The 15540-nt window shown below is 39.7% G+C and overlaps 1 long non-coding RNA gene across 1 annotated transcript in view; it reads right to left on the bottom strand.

Annotated features, from left to right (window-relative positions):
• Nucleotides 1–1944: 1944 nt before the first annotated feature.
• The window catches only part of LOC125092122 (uncharacterized), an 84491-nt gene continuing 70895 nt past the window's right edge, over nucleotides 1945–15540 (bottom strand). The window contains exons 3-4 of the long non-coding RNA XR_007124832.1: nucleotides 14531–14660; nucleotides 1945–2090 (exon numbers count right to left, since the gene is read on the bottom strand). This is a non-coding gene — a long non-coding RNA (uncharacterized LOC125092122). The remainder of the gene's footprint in view (nucleotides 2091–14530; nucleotides 14661–15540) is intronic.

Genomic DNA, 15540 nt, shown 5'->3' on the forward strand with positions numbered 1-15540 from the left:
AGACACATGAAAAGATGCTCAACATGACTCATCATCAGGAAAATGCAAATCAAAACCACAATGAGATGTCACCTCACTCTCATCAGAATGGTTATTATCAAAAAGACAAGAAATAACGAGTGTTGGTGAGGATATAGTAAAAAAAGGAACCTTTGTGCACTGTTAGTGGAAATTCAATTGGCACAGCCACTGTGGAAAACTGTATAAAGGTTTCTCAAAAAAAAAAAAACTAACAATAAACTACTGTATGGTCTAGCAATTCCATTTCTGGGTATTTACTCAAAGAAAACAAAAACACTAATTCAAAAAGATACATACACCCCTACGTTCACCACAGCATTATTCATAATAGCCAAAACACGGAAGCAACCTAAGTGCCCATCAATAAATGAATGCATAAAAATGTGGTACACACACACACACACACACACACACACACACACTGGAATACTTCTCAGCCGTAAAAAAGAATGAAAGCTTGCCATTTGTAGCAACGTGGAGGGAACTTCAGGGCATTATAGTAAATGAAATCAGTCAGGCAAAGATAAATACCATATGATTTCACTGATACATGAAATCTAAAAAACAAGCCAGTGAACAAGTGAAACAAAATTCACAGATCCAGAGAACAGACTGGTGATTGCCACAGTGGAGGGGTTTGGAGGTAGGTGAAATGTGAGAAGGGAGTCAAGAGGTACAAACTTCCAGTCTAAAATAATTAAATCACAAGGAGGTAACAAACAGCACAGTGAGTATAGTCAACAATATTGTATTTCATAGTATGTAAGTTTTTATGGTAATGGGAGAAAACTAGACTCATTATGGTAATTATTTCAGAGTGTATACAAATATCAAATCATTATGTTGTTCCTCTGAAACTAGTATAACGTATGTCTATTATACCTCAACATATAAAAAAGATATTTTGGTTTAAAGGGAAAAATTTCACTTGAAGAAAGGTTAAATTACAAATAATCTGGTCATCTTTCACCAAATCCAGAACCTTTCAGAGACTTTGAAAAAATAACTCCACCACCACATACATTGGGCAGATACAATTATCATAGTTACCTTAAGTATTTTTCTTTTTTCATTAATTGCTTCATTCTATGTTTTTAAGATTTATGAAACCATGTTTTAATTCACCACTTCTCAAATATTACAAATACACTTGATCTTTGAGCAATACGTGGGTTGGGATGCCAACTGTCTGTGCAGTCAAAAATCCACATATAACTTTTGACTTCCCCAAAACTTAATTACTAATCGCTTACTCCTGACTGGAAGCCTTTCTGATAACATAAACAGTCGATTAACACATATTTTGCATGTTATATGTATTATATACTGTATTTTCTTAAAATAAAGTAAGCTGGAAAAAAGAAAACATTATCAAGAAAATCGTAAAGAGAAAATACAGTACTGTATTATATTTATCAATTTTATAAATATATATTATCTATTTGCAAGATAAGTCATTTGTGAGTACTTACATCAATATTGTCGGCTATGATATAATTCAGTACAGATGTTATAGGTATTACTAATGTTAGACATTAAAAATGAAAATATGATGTGAAATAGAAATTCATATTTATTTACAGGTATAACAATTCATGCACTGATAATGCAGAAGCAGCAATTGGATTGCTTTATGGCAGCCTAGTGTAATTGACACAATTGCTTCACAGTAGCAAGCCTACAGACTAATGAAGGAGTTGTCATAAAATTTTTATGGCATGCAATACTACAATCATATTCATAATATAATATTGGAAATAGTTACTTTTTTAAACAACCTCTCACCTGTGATGAAAGGCTGAAATGTTTCTCCAATCATGAGATGCACCCTGTATGTTAATATAGTTCTTTGAAAGCAAAGTTAGAAAACAGTAAGAAAATGAAAACATTATTAATTTCATATTAAATATCACTTACCTTATGCTTATGGAAGGGTAGGCTAAGCACTTCCATAAATGACTTACACACAATGTTCTACACTTAGGCAATGATGATGGTGAAGCACAAAATGGCCCATACATTTCTTGCTGTACAGTTGTAAGACTTTCATATGAAGACACTCAACACACCTATATGGCATGATGATTATTTACCATTCATTAAGTGGACCATCATAGAGGTCTTCATTCTCATCTCTTCACGTTGAATGGGTGGAGGAGGAGGAGGAGGAAGAGGAGGGGTTGGTCCTGCTGTCTGAGGGCTAGCAGAGGAAGAGGTTGAGGTGAAAGCAGAGGCAGGAGAGGCAGGCACACTCAGTGGAACTTTATACAAATACATGGCACTACATTCCTATCTTTGGGGTAAATAGCCAGTAGGGATCTGAAGGGGCACCTGCACTCTGATGTTCATGGTGTCAATGTCCACAATAGCTAAACTATGGAAAGAGCTGAGATGTCCATCAACAGATGAATGGATAAAGAAGATGTGGTCTATATACACAATGCAATATTACTCAGCCATCAGAAAGGATGAAATCTTATCATTTATATTGACGTGGATGGAACTGGTGGGTATTATGCTGAGTGAAATAAGTCAATGAGAGAAAGATAATTATCATATGGTTTCACTCATATGTGGAATATAGGAAAAAACACAGAGGATCATATGGGAAGGGAAGAAAAACTAAATGGGAAGTCATCAAAGAAGGAGACAAACCATGAGAGACTCTGAACTATAGGAAACAAACTGAGGGTTGCTGGAGGGGAGGTGGGTGAGGGGATGGGATAACTGGGTGATGGGCATTAAGGAGAGCACGTGATGGGATGGGCACTGGGTGTTATACGCAACTGGTAAACTGTTGAACACTATGCCTGAGACTAATGATGTATCGTATATTGGCTAATTGAATTTAAAAAAAAATACGTGGCAATTTCTGTCTGGCTTTTTTGCTGTTCCATTTCTCTGAAAATGTTTCTGTGTGGTACCAATCCTTCCCCTGCACACTTTAGTTGCAGTGTCCATATCATAGAAGGGTCTGGGTTGTAAAAGAAGTTGAAAGCAGTCTTGAATAATTGAAGCCCTTCTGCCAGACTGTCTAATGCCCATTTGTTTTCTGCTCTGCTACCTCTAGGTCATCTTCTCCATTGTCTGGTGCTGCTAGTGAAGCACTCATCTCCATCAAGCTGCCTTCTGTTCACTCCTCTGGTGTGGTGTCTGTTAGCTGTTGAACTTCTCCATGACCCATATCTAGAAATCTTCCACATCCCACCTTTCTTGCCATAGCCACCATCTCATTAATGAATTCCCTGACTGGTTCTGTAGAAATCCTGGGAAGTCGTGCAAAACATCTGGGACACAGTTTTCTTCAGCAGGAGTTTATTGTTTCAGACTGATGGCTTTCATGGCTTTTCCTATAACAATGATGCCATCTTCACTGCCGTAATCCTTCCAGACTTTCATGTTCTGTTGGGGTTCTCTGCCATAGCATTGAGAGTCCTTCCTATAGAGTATGTATGTAATGAGCTTTAAAGGTCTTCATGACCCCCTGATCCAGAGGCTGAATTGGAGACATTGTGTTTGGGGGCAAGTAGACCACTTCAGTGCCTTTGGTGTTGAACTCATGGGATTCTAGGTGGCTGGGGGCACTGTTCAATGTCTAAAGAACTGTAAAAGGCAGTACCTTACTGGCAGGGTACTTCCTGACTTCGAAGACAAGCATGATGGAACCAATCCAGAAAAAGGCTTCTCATCATATGACCCAAAGACTGGCAGCTGGTGTTCTTCAGGATCCCTTCAGGATTCTGGGGTTAGCAGCTTCATAAATAAGGACAGTCCCGACCATAAACCTGACTGCAATTGCACAAAACAGTAGTTAGCCTATCCCTTTCTGCCTTAAATCCTGGTGCTCATTTCTTTTCCTCACTAATAATTATCCTTTGTGGCTATTTTTCCCAGAAGAGAGCACCTTTGTCTGCATTAAAAGCCTGTTCAGGCAGATATCCCTTCTCCTCATTGATTTTCTTTCCTTTCCTTTCCTTTTTTTTTTTTTTTAAGAGAGAGAGAGCGTGCACACAGGCACATGAGTGGGGCGCAGGGAGGAGCAAAGGGAGAGAATCTTAAGCGGGCTCCATGCCCAGCACAAAGCCCATCGCAGGACTTGATCCCCCAACACTGAGATCATAACCCAAGCTGAAATCAAGAGTCAGACACTTAATTGACTGAGCCACCCAGGTTCCTCCAACCCCCCACTGATTTTCTTAATGGCATCTGGAAACTTGTCTACTGTCTCTTGGTTGACAGAAGCTACTTATCCTGTTATCCTGACATTTTCTAGGTCAGACCACTTTCTAAAATTATCAAACCATTCTTTGCTGGTATTAGATCCTTCATCATCCCTTTGCTTTAAGTGATCATACAATGACTTCAATTTTTCTCCAATCATATTAGCGTCTATAGATATGCTTTTCTTTATTTTTTAATATTTTTTCATTATGTTATGGTAGTCACCATACAGTATATCATTAGTTTTTGAGGTAGTGGTCCATGATTCATTGTTTGCATATAACACCCTAGATATGCTTTTCTTATAGCAGTCCTTCATCCACAGAGAAGCTGCATTTTCAATATAAGAGAGAAAGGTATTTTGGAAAAATGGCAAGATTTTTGTGCCCACTGGCAGAGCTGCAGTGATGGGCTCATGAATTTCCTTCTTCTTCTTCTTCTTCTTCCTCTTCCTCTTCTTCTTCTTCTTCTTCTTCTTCTTCTTCTTCTTCTTCTTCTTCTTCTTCTTCTTCTTCTTTTTTTGCAAAGGTCTTTAATGTCGGATTCAAGATAAACTTGAACGGGTGAGACACCCACAGCAGCAGACCCCCATCTGTGGTCCATACCAACCAGCTCCACATTTTCTTATACTGTGGTGACTTTGCTCTGCTTCTTGGGAGCACTTGCAGCATCAGTAGTGGCACTTTATATGGTCCCAGGGTGTTAGTCAAGGTTTAGGGTATTGTACTCAACATGATGAAAAATACACGAGACCCACGAGAGATCGCTTTTCCCCCATGCAATAGGCAATTTACTGCAGAGATGAACTGCTCACACAGACACCATGAGCATCACACTATTTTAAGCAGATACCTGCGACATTTGAGCTCACCACAATAGTAACAGGAACTGGAGATGAAATTACTGCAGTAGGACAACATGTACTACAGGTAATTTTTTTAGAAGATTTTATTTATTTATTTGACAGAGAGAGACACAGCAAGAGAGGGAACACAAGCAGGGGGAGTGGGAGAGGGAGAAGCAAGATTCCTGCTGAGCAAGGAGCCTGATGCGGGGCTCAATCCCAGGACCCTTGGATCATGACCCGAGCTGAAGGCAGACACTTAATGACTGAGCCACCCAGGTGTCGCTACTATAGTTAATTTTATGCATTTATGATTTAATACGGCACCTTTACATTTGTTTACATTTCTCCTGCCTGTAAATGCACCATGTATGGTCTGTAAGTGTGTGTGTACGTTTTGATACATTTTACACTTTTTATAATAGATTTGCATATATTTTATGGTGGTAAATGATAAAATGGACGAGTATCTGCACATACTTTATGCATTCGTGACAGACCTTTTTCTTTTTCTCTATATATTGCCAGACTATGTGGTTCATCTGCTAGTTTTTTCAAATTGTTGCTAATCTCCAAAGATTTTTCCAGTGTACTTACTTTAAAAAATCCGTGTATAACTGGGCCCATGCAGTTCAAACCCATGTTGTTCAAGGGGTCAACTGTACAATCCTACATGAGGTGTTTCTGGTAAATTCCTTTTGAATTTCAATTTAGCTAGCAAAAGAGGAACTCTTATGAAGCCTGGATGAGCATATCACATTTCCACTACAAAGAGGCCCAGCAGGATTGTGAAATCTTCAGGCAGAGGCTGAACTCCTTCACAACCGTTCAATGATTTCATTACTGCTGACCACTCCTGGGTTTACAGTTTCTCTCCATGAAGTTTTCACACACAATCCTTTCTTGATAACTGCTCCATATTTCTCCTACCTACAGGGGCAAATGAGTTTAATTTGGTATACACAAGCCTCCTTATGGAAACAGACTAGGGCCTGCAAATATTTGGTTCAATCTCCTCTTTGTTTAGAACAAATACTCGCCCTTTGAAATGCATGTATTATGAAACACTATGATTTGCTTCTTTTCAAGCAAAGGAACAAACTTTGGGGATAATACATAGTGAAATGCACTCTGATGGTTCATATGAGCCAGGATAATAGAGGAGAAATGGTCTGTGGTCTTCAAGTCATGGCCAGAGGCCACATCTTAATGGCATCTGCTAGTGTTGTACATTTGCTTATTTTCTTTCCTCTCTTCACATCTCATTTTCTTCAGTGTGGGTGTGTATTAATAATACCACCCTTCTCGAGCAGTTTTGATTAGAAAGTGTATCAGTATCCTCCTGTCGCTGCAACAAAATATCACAAAACGTAGTGGTTTCAAACAACACCAATCCATTTTCTCACAGTTCTGAAGGCCGGAGGTCCACAATCAGTTTCATCGGGCTAAAGTCAAGAGGTTCAGCTGGCCTGGTGCCCTCTGGAGGTTCTAGGAAAGAATCCATTCCTTGCGTCTTTCAGCTTCTGGAGCCTGTCAGAATGCACTGCCTTGTCTGGCCCACAGATTCTTGCTCGGTCTTCAAAACCAGTGGCATAGAATCTTCAAATCTCTCTCTCTGGTTGGATCTTTGCATCACCTTTTCTCTCAAAGGACTCTTTTGACTTCATTGGACATAACTGGACAATCCAGGATCACCTCCCCATCTTGATCCTTGATTAAATAAAATGTGCAAAATCCCCTTCACCATCGAAGTAGAGTTCGTAAGTTCCAGGGATTCGGACCTGAGGGAACCAGTATTCAGCAGAAGACAGAAATGTTCCATAACCAGTCCCCACCACTGGCAAGGTACACAACAGACAGAACTCTGTGTGTTGTGATGGGACAGGAAGGATTCATTTAGCAGTGTGGCGCTGCATCAATGCCTGACTCAGTGTTAAAATGACATTTTCCACAGTCTGGGTTTAGTGAACGGCCATAGGCATTTATTTTTCAATATCTACTTGGGCAAGAGATTGATTTATAAGTAAAATAAAGTCATTTAACTCAGTCTTCAAATATACTGTGTAGAATCTGTTACGTATTCCCTCCATTAAACTCAATCATTTTCTTTCTTTCTTCGCTATTACAATAAAAGGAAGTCGGTGTGTTTTTACAGATCAACTTCTAACTTACTGATCAGTAAAAATACTGTGTATCTGTGTGGGCTTTTTAAAGGTACTTTTCTTTTGTTCTTCCAATCAGGCTGAAAAAACTAGGCAGGGCACAGGGTGTCTTGTAACCCAATTTGATACGGAAAAATAGTTGGTGTAGCTATGGAGGAAAAATTTGATAAAGATATGAAGTTTTCATCTCATTATTTTCATTTCATATTTGTCATATCTTGTTGACATTTTCTGTGTTATCTAATCTTGAACATACTTGAAGCTATTATTTAAAAAAATAAAGGACAACATTTTGTCAGCACTCCAATTTATGTGGAATAATGATATTGAAGAGACTATCAATTGAATATTTCAGTTTTATACGGAGTTTAAATTATGGATTTCACCAATATGCAATTAATTGAAGTAGAGACACCTGCAAACTAATGTCATCAAATCAAGTGTGTATGTAAAATGTATACTTAAGTGAAGTGGCCTATCTTCCTAAATTCACATATCGTATGGTTCAGAAGGCAGCAGAATTAAATAATGCTCAATCCAGAACAGGCTATTTAATGAATTGCAGTCTTTCAGAGACCTAGGTGACAAAATTCATTCCAGGAGGCTGAGTGTGCCATATTTTAAGCCATCTTGCATCTCATGAATGCTCACTGCCGTGTGAACCTGCCATTGACACACTTTCATTAACTGTGCTTAATAATAACGAGTTGCTTGGGGCTCCTAGGTAGCTCAGTCGATTAAGTGTCTGATTCTTGGTTTCAGCTAAGCTCATGAGCTCAGGGTCATGTGATCAAGCCCCACGTCGGGCTCTGCCCTCAGCACAGCGTCTGCTTGAGATTCTCTCTCTCCCTCCCCCTGTCCCTCCATGGCTTGCTTGCTTGCATGTGCACACGCATTCTCTCTCTCAAATAAATAAATAAATCTTTAAAAAAATAGTGACTAGTTGCTCAAACTCCCTAGACCAGTAGTTTTTTTAAATAAAGAATTCAGATAAAATGGGATCCAGTGAAAGTCCGTGAATCCCCTGAAGTTATGTAAGACATTGTATGTGTGTAGACACACGTTTCTGTGGTGTGGTTGAACCTACCATTGGATAGCCACTATTCATTCTCCCCTTGCTTTTGTTACTATAAACACAGATTTTATGCTGTCTGGAAGGTGCTTGTCCAAAGAGTGCATGTGTCTGTGTTTCCATTTCACCTGTAGCTAGGGTTGTCCAGCAAGAGTTAAGTGCAAGTGGTTGATGAGACTTTTAGTCTCTGTAAGAATGAACAGATAGCCAGCATGTGTCCTTTGTTCTTTTATCTTCCCATTCATTCTCCTTTTCACTATCTGGAATGCAGAGGTTATGGCTGGAACACCAGTGGTTGTCTTGGGACTTTAAAAATGTCAGATAAATATAATATTTCTAATATTTTTGTACTTAGGTAAAATTTATGTACAACGAAATGTTCAGATTTTAAGTACACTGTTTAATAAGCTTAACAAATGCATATCAAGACCCACAATATTTCCATCACCCCCAAAAGATCTGTCATGCTCTTTCTTGGTCAATCCTCATATACCACCTAAGAAGCAACCACAAATCTCATTTGTCCTTCCACAGATTAATTTTGTCTATTTAGAATTTCACAGAAAGGAGTCATACTTTTTTACTCTTTTTTGCATCTATCTTCCTACACTTAGCATAACATTTTTGACAATCATTCATGTTGTTGTGTCTCTCAGTAGTTGTCTTAGTTTGGGGGCTATAACAAAAAAACGCACATAGATTGGGTGGCTTTAACAGCAAATATTAATCTTTGATAGACCTAGAGGCTGGGAGGTCCAAGATCAAGATGCCAGCAGATTCAGCATCTGGTGAGAGCCCTCTCTCCAGTTTGCGTGCCTTTTTGCTGTATCCTCGGCTAAGAAAGAAAATCTCTCTCAAGTTGCATTTTCTGAGTACACTAACTCCATTTATGAGTGCTCCCATGCCATGGCCCAACTACCTGCCAAAGGCCGCACTACCATGTACCATCACATTGAGAATTAAGGCTTCAACAGATAACTTTTGGGGGGACACACACATTCGGTCCATAGCAGTAGCTCATTTCCCACCCCCTTTTTTTGGAGCTGACTAGTATCTTATGATATGAATGTACCGCAGTTCATTCATTTCACTATGGAGAAACACCTGGCCTGTTTCCAGGTCTGGGCTATTGCAAATGAAGCTGCTAGGCACATGCGTGTACAGAGGTTTATGTGGATATATGGCCTCAATTCTCTTGGATAAATAAAAAGGGTCCAATGGCTGGGTCAGAGGGTAGATATATGTTTATCAAAGGACTGCCAAACAGTTTTCCAAGGTGGCTGTAAAAATTTACATTCCCATCAGCAATGTCCTCACTAACATTTGGTGTCGTCGAGCTTTTTTATTTCAGTTGTTCTAGTGAGTGTGCAGTGGTATGTGATTGAGTTTTAAGTCTGTGATTTCCTGATGATTAATGATACAGAAGTCCTTTTTAGGTGATTATCGGATGGACATTGCATTTTTAATGCAATCTAGGGGTAGAGAGTAAGACCTTTGAGGGACACAGTCCACTAACAATAGTACTCGCTTAACCACTTTTAAAGGACAGTGGGTATTGTTAACTGTTTAATGGTGCTTGCGAGTTTTAAGGAAGAACTGAGATGCTCTAAGAGCATTTGGGTCTCTGCGGTAGATAGGGAGAGAGAAAAGCAACTGGGGGCTACTGGAGGCCAAAAGAGGCTTTGAGGTAAAACAGCGAGAATTTCACTGGGGATTTTAAGTGAGTTCTTCGGTGAAGCATGTGGTATCAATGAATACTCTTCATCATACAAATTTCAAGGAAGAGGACGTCATTTACTTGTGTAGTAGTGAGCACACTACCACTAGCTAACCTAATATGGTCTGCCGCCTTTTTAAAATGAAAGTGATTTACTGGGACATTGCCACACTCATCTGTTTATATATAGTCTGGGGCCGCAGAGGTGAGTAGTTGCAACAGAGATCATATAGTCTGCAAAGGTGAAAGCCTTTACTATCTGGCCCTTTACAGAAAACAATTGTTAACCCCTGTAGCACTAAATGGGGGCTGTTTGGGCAATGTGGGGGAGGGAGGAGCTGTGATGTAGTACTGGGTACTAGGTCAACATGGGAGAGGGCTAAGAATCTTGGAGGCTGGATCTGCTGTGTTCCAAGCCCGAGGACGAATATCTGTAGATTTTCCTGGCTTAGTAGCCAAGAATTTGAAGGTGTACCTCGGGACATTGCCGGGTAAAGAGGAGTTAGCGTGCTTCTTTTCTTAATTCCTATTTGGCTTGGCTATTATACTTGGCTGTACACAGTAATTTCGATTGACATAGTCCTTACATCCTAAGCTAGATGATACTGATGTGAAAGGACATGAAAAATCACATGGTCAAGAAGAATGCAGAACAACAGCCAGTCCTGAAATACCAGTGCACACCATCCAAATCCCTTTGTCTGACTTCATGCTAACTAAGCAGTTATAGAAATCAATTTGTTCAACTCATTCAGGGATTAGAGGGCAAACACAGATCTATGCTCTTTGACCAACTGTAGCTCCCTCTATGAAATAAAAAACATTGACTTCCTGATTCAAATTGATTTCATGTGGCCTTGGAGGTATGAGCCCATTTCCTGTGGGCCCGATCGTTCTTACATCAGCTAACGGCAAGTACTGAAATTTAAGAAAGGCTCCATGGACCCAGCACCAGGGTCCGATGGGAACAGGGTTGAAATGTGCAAAGTTTACTAGTTTTGTGACTTGGAGAAAGTGATCTCATCTCTCTGAGCCTCCCAATTTGGTTTGCTCTATTAAATGAAATAGTATATTGAAAACCTTAACCCAGGGCCAGAATATATTAAGCACTTTTCTTTTTTTTTTTTTTTAAAGATTTTATTTATTTATTTGACAGAGAGAAATCACAAGTAGGCAGAGAGGCAGGCAGAGAGAGAGGAGGAAGCAGGCTCCCTGCTGAGCAGAAAGCCCGATGCGGGGCTTGAACCCAGGACCTGGGATCATGACCGAGCCAAAGGCAGCGGCTTAACCCACTGAGCCACCCAGGCGCCCCTATTAAGCACTTTTCAAATGAAGTCCCCTGCTTTATCTTCTATGTGTAGGGCCAAGACACATGCTGCTATAGGCTGAATTGTGTCCTGTGTGCCCCCCACCACCCCAAAATTGATACATTGAAATTCTTATTCCTAAAATGATGGTACTTAGAACATGGGACCTTTCAGAGGTAAATGCATTTAGATGAAGTTTGAGAGTAGGGCTCATGAGGGGATTAGTGTCCTTATAAGAAGAGACTTTAGAGAGCTGCTGCTTTCTCTCTGCACATGTGCAGAGAAGTGGTCACGTGAGCACGCAGTGACATGGCTGCTGCCTACAAGCCATGAGAAGAAATCAGAGAACCTACCTTGCCAACAACACGATCTCGGATTTCCCAGCCTCGAGAGCTGTGTGAGAGAGAAACATCTGCTATTTAAGACACCCAGTCTGTTGTATTTTGTTCTGGTGGCCTGAGCTGAGTAAGACAAACAGTGACCTAGTGAAGCTGTTTGGAAAAGCTCACTCAATTCCCACTTATTTCCATTCCTCAGGATTTTATGGTGGATGTGGTAATTTCAGGAGCTATCTCAATAATTTGTATTTTTACAATGTCTGCAATAGAGAACACTCACCAGCTATTCACTGCCCTATCATTCTCTACTGACTCAGTATTTTTTTAATCTTTTGAGATATTTCAAGCCATTAGGAGATACTTTAAATTTCAAAGTGTTGCGCTTCAAACTATGTTTTATTACAAGACTAAGTAAAGATGAGAGTGGTGTTCTGGCTAAGGATATAATGGATTGGGAGGGTTATGTGGGCCTGGTTTCTCCTTTTTAATAGATTGTATTTTTTTTAAAGGTTTTATTTATTTATTTGACAGAGAGAAATCACAAGTAGGCAGAGAGGCAGGCAGAGAGAGAGGAGGAAGCAGGCTCCCCGCCGAGCAGAAAGCCCGATGTGGGGCTCGAACCCAGGACCTGGGATCATGACCTGAGCCGAAGGCAGCGGCCAGATTGTATTTTTTTAAGAGCAGTTTTAGGTCCACAGCTGTACTGAGCACAACAGTGTTCACATATACCCTTTGTTGCCCCATACGCATGACCGTCCCCAACACGCACATTCCCCAGCAGAGCGGCACATTTGTTATAGCTGGTGAAGCTACAATGACGCATCACTAACCCCTAAAGTCCACTGTGTGTATTAGGGTTCACTCTTGGTGTTGGACATTCTACGAATTTCAACAGATATACGATATATGGTATATATGATATATGAAAAGATATATGACGTGTATCCACCATCATACCATATGGAGTAGCTCCATTGCCCTAAAAATCCTCTGTGCTCAGCCCCTTCATCCCTCTGGGCCACTATTTGGGGGAAGTTCAGGGATTCTAATTCAGAATTGGAGTGATAGAATATCTGATTCAAAGCTCCAAGTTCCTAATAACTATGTGCTGCTGTGTTGTCCATAAATATGATCTTGTTCAGTAGCCAGGCCAGGGAACTTCGGGGGTATTTGTTTGGATATGGGGATTTGAAAGCTCGGAGTTCCAGCTGGGACAGCATTTCCGTCTTTTGCCAGTTAGTGTTCACAAGTCAATGGAAAAGCTTTGTTCAGATTTTTTTGGTTTCGCTCCCCTCCCCTTTTTATCGGAGACTAGACATAACACTGATGCCTGATCATGACAGAAGGTGACAGAGAGAAGCCTAAAATTTGCCATAAAATACCAATGATTTATCAGTTAATGAGTTAGGTGGAAAGAGAGTCTTCAGTCATGTCTAAATGGTTCACATAAATTATAAAGAAATTTGCTTTTGCATGAAAAACAAACTCTGTGAAGTACAGGGGGGTTGTATGTTAGAATGTGGTTCCCCCGTTTTGCTCCCACTGTGCACTGGAATAAAATTCAAATATTTGCGTCTCTGATAGAGCATGCAAAGGGGGCTAATGTCTGGTGGGGGAAAAGGCTAGAAACATTGTTGGCCTTCAGGAAAGCTGCAAGTTTCCCTGAGAAAGTTAGAAAATGGATCCTAAATCCACCCATGGAGTGGGATTTGCAGGGATTTGTCCTGTTCACAGATCTATTGCGGGGTCGAGAGCAGTATTAGAGGGTAGAGGCTGATCACGGTATTTGAAAATGAAGGAACAGAAAATGAATGAAATCACATGCATTTGTTTGGAAAGAGACATTTTTTCCTAAACTTAAATACCAGGAAAAAATGTTTTAAGCTTTCTACTTTGTTTAAATAAAAGGAAGTGAATGGGCAAATTAATACCTTTCATATGGCAGGAAGCTTCCTCTGGGCCGTTTGTTATATAAGCTCTTGCTTAAAAATAATCCAAGAAAGAATGCAACAGTAAAATGTCTTAATGTACTGACACCATATCTTGGAAACTGAGTGGGGCTGGCCTCATAGGCATGGGGTCCACGCGGCAGCATAAGGCAGGGCCCTGTGTTTAGAAGGGCTTGGTTTAACGCTCTACTGTTGTCATTTTGGAACTGATACAAGTTTGGAACAAGAAGTCCCACAGCTGCATTTTGTGTCGGGCTCAACAAACTATGTAGCTAGTCATAGAGCTGAGTTCATATATTACAAGGTCATTACATGCTAACTTATTAGAACAGAGTTTAGGAGAATTAAAAGAATGTAAATAAAAATAACAACTTTCCACTCTATAATTGATTAAGAATGCAGTACCCACATAAGATAGCTTTAGATAATCAAGAAGTCTCTAGAAATGGGCAAATTGTTCCATATTTTAAGAGAAAGGAAACAAAAAGCTGACAAAATTTATAGTATAACATATATTATAATCATTATAATATATCATTATGATATATTTATATAATGTATATAATATAATTGTTATACATATATTATAACCACTATATATATAATATAATCATTATAATATAACATGATGTCTTACTTGGTGCCCATTTTCTCCCTATTCCTTAACCTTCTTCACTTAGACTTATAATTTAAAAGATAGAAATGTAAAAGAATATAAACAGTATCTCTAATTGTAGATCCTCTCAATGTATCACAAAATATTCTCATGAATATTCACCCATAATAATAACTAAAAAAGAGCTTAGAATACAGACAAAAAGATGTTACTAACAAAATCTGGGAGGAATTTCTCACAATACTATGGCTTATAAACTGGAAAAAGAAAAAAAATCTCTTACCCATGCTTTGGTTCATTAGACAGAGCAACCTAGACTGAAGATGGAAAGACATTTGATTCCTCTTCCACTCTGGTCTCGTGCCTGAGAGATCCGGAATCTATACCAATAAGAAAACTGGGTGGACATTCATCTATTAAGAGAGAAAAACAGATGGGACGCCTGGGTGGCTCAGTTGGTTAAGCCGCTGCCTTCGGCTCAGGTCATGATCCCAGCGTCCTGGGATCGAGTCCCACATCAGGCTCCTTGTTCTGTGGGGAGCCTGCTTCTCCCTCTGCCTCTGCCTGCTACTCTGTCTGCCTGTGCTCTCTCTCTCTCTCTCTCTCTCTCTCTGACAAATAAATAAATAAAATCTTAAAAAAAAAAAAGAGAGAAAAACAGAAATGCAACCCATCACTAATGCTCCTTAGTCTGAGGTTTTTCAATCAGCAGTTGTCTGGAGTACCTTTAACTCAAGAGCGGATGGTTGATTATCAGTTTAAACTGGACTTGGTAAGTAGTTTTTGTAAAATTGCTCAGTGAAGACACCAACTGTGTTAGCAAAGTTAACATTTTGTTGTGAAATGAAGGAGCCTGACTTGATTTCTACCTCAGATGGAAGAGCTGTTTCAGAGTCACTAAAAGGGTCATCAGATTTGACAGAACCAACTGGAAATATGACAAAAGGTGGCCCGTGGCTTGTTTTTTGTTACTGCTATCTGTGTCATCATCATCTCATTCTCTGATATGGGACTGTGTGTTATGATGGCTTCAGAATTGGGGGCTTCACATGGGTCTTGCGATATGTCGCTAATCTCTCAGTTGTCCTATATTGGTAATGCCATCACCCTTGTGACTGAGGGGGGCACCACATTTCAACCAAGTAGGTCAGGGACCTTCGGTGGTGTGACCTCAATCTGAGCTTCAGTTTCCTCATTTATAAAATAAAGACTGTGGCAGCTGTCACATAGTTTTGCTATAAGGATTATATTTTGTAAAATGTATGTAAGTATGTATGTGTGGTTTTTTTCCTT

Source organism: Lutra lutra, chromosome X (genome assembly GCF_902655055.1).
Source record: "Lutra lutra chromosome X, mLutLut1.2, whole genome shotgun sequence".
Taxonomy (NCBI): Eukaryota; Metazoa; Chordata; class Mammalia; order Carnivora; family Mustelidae; genus Lutra; species Lutra lutra.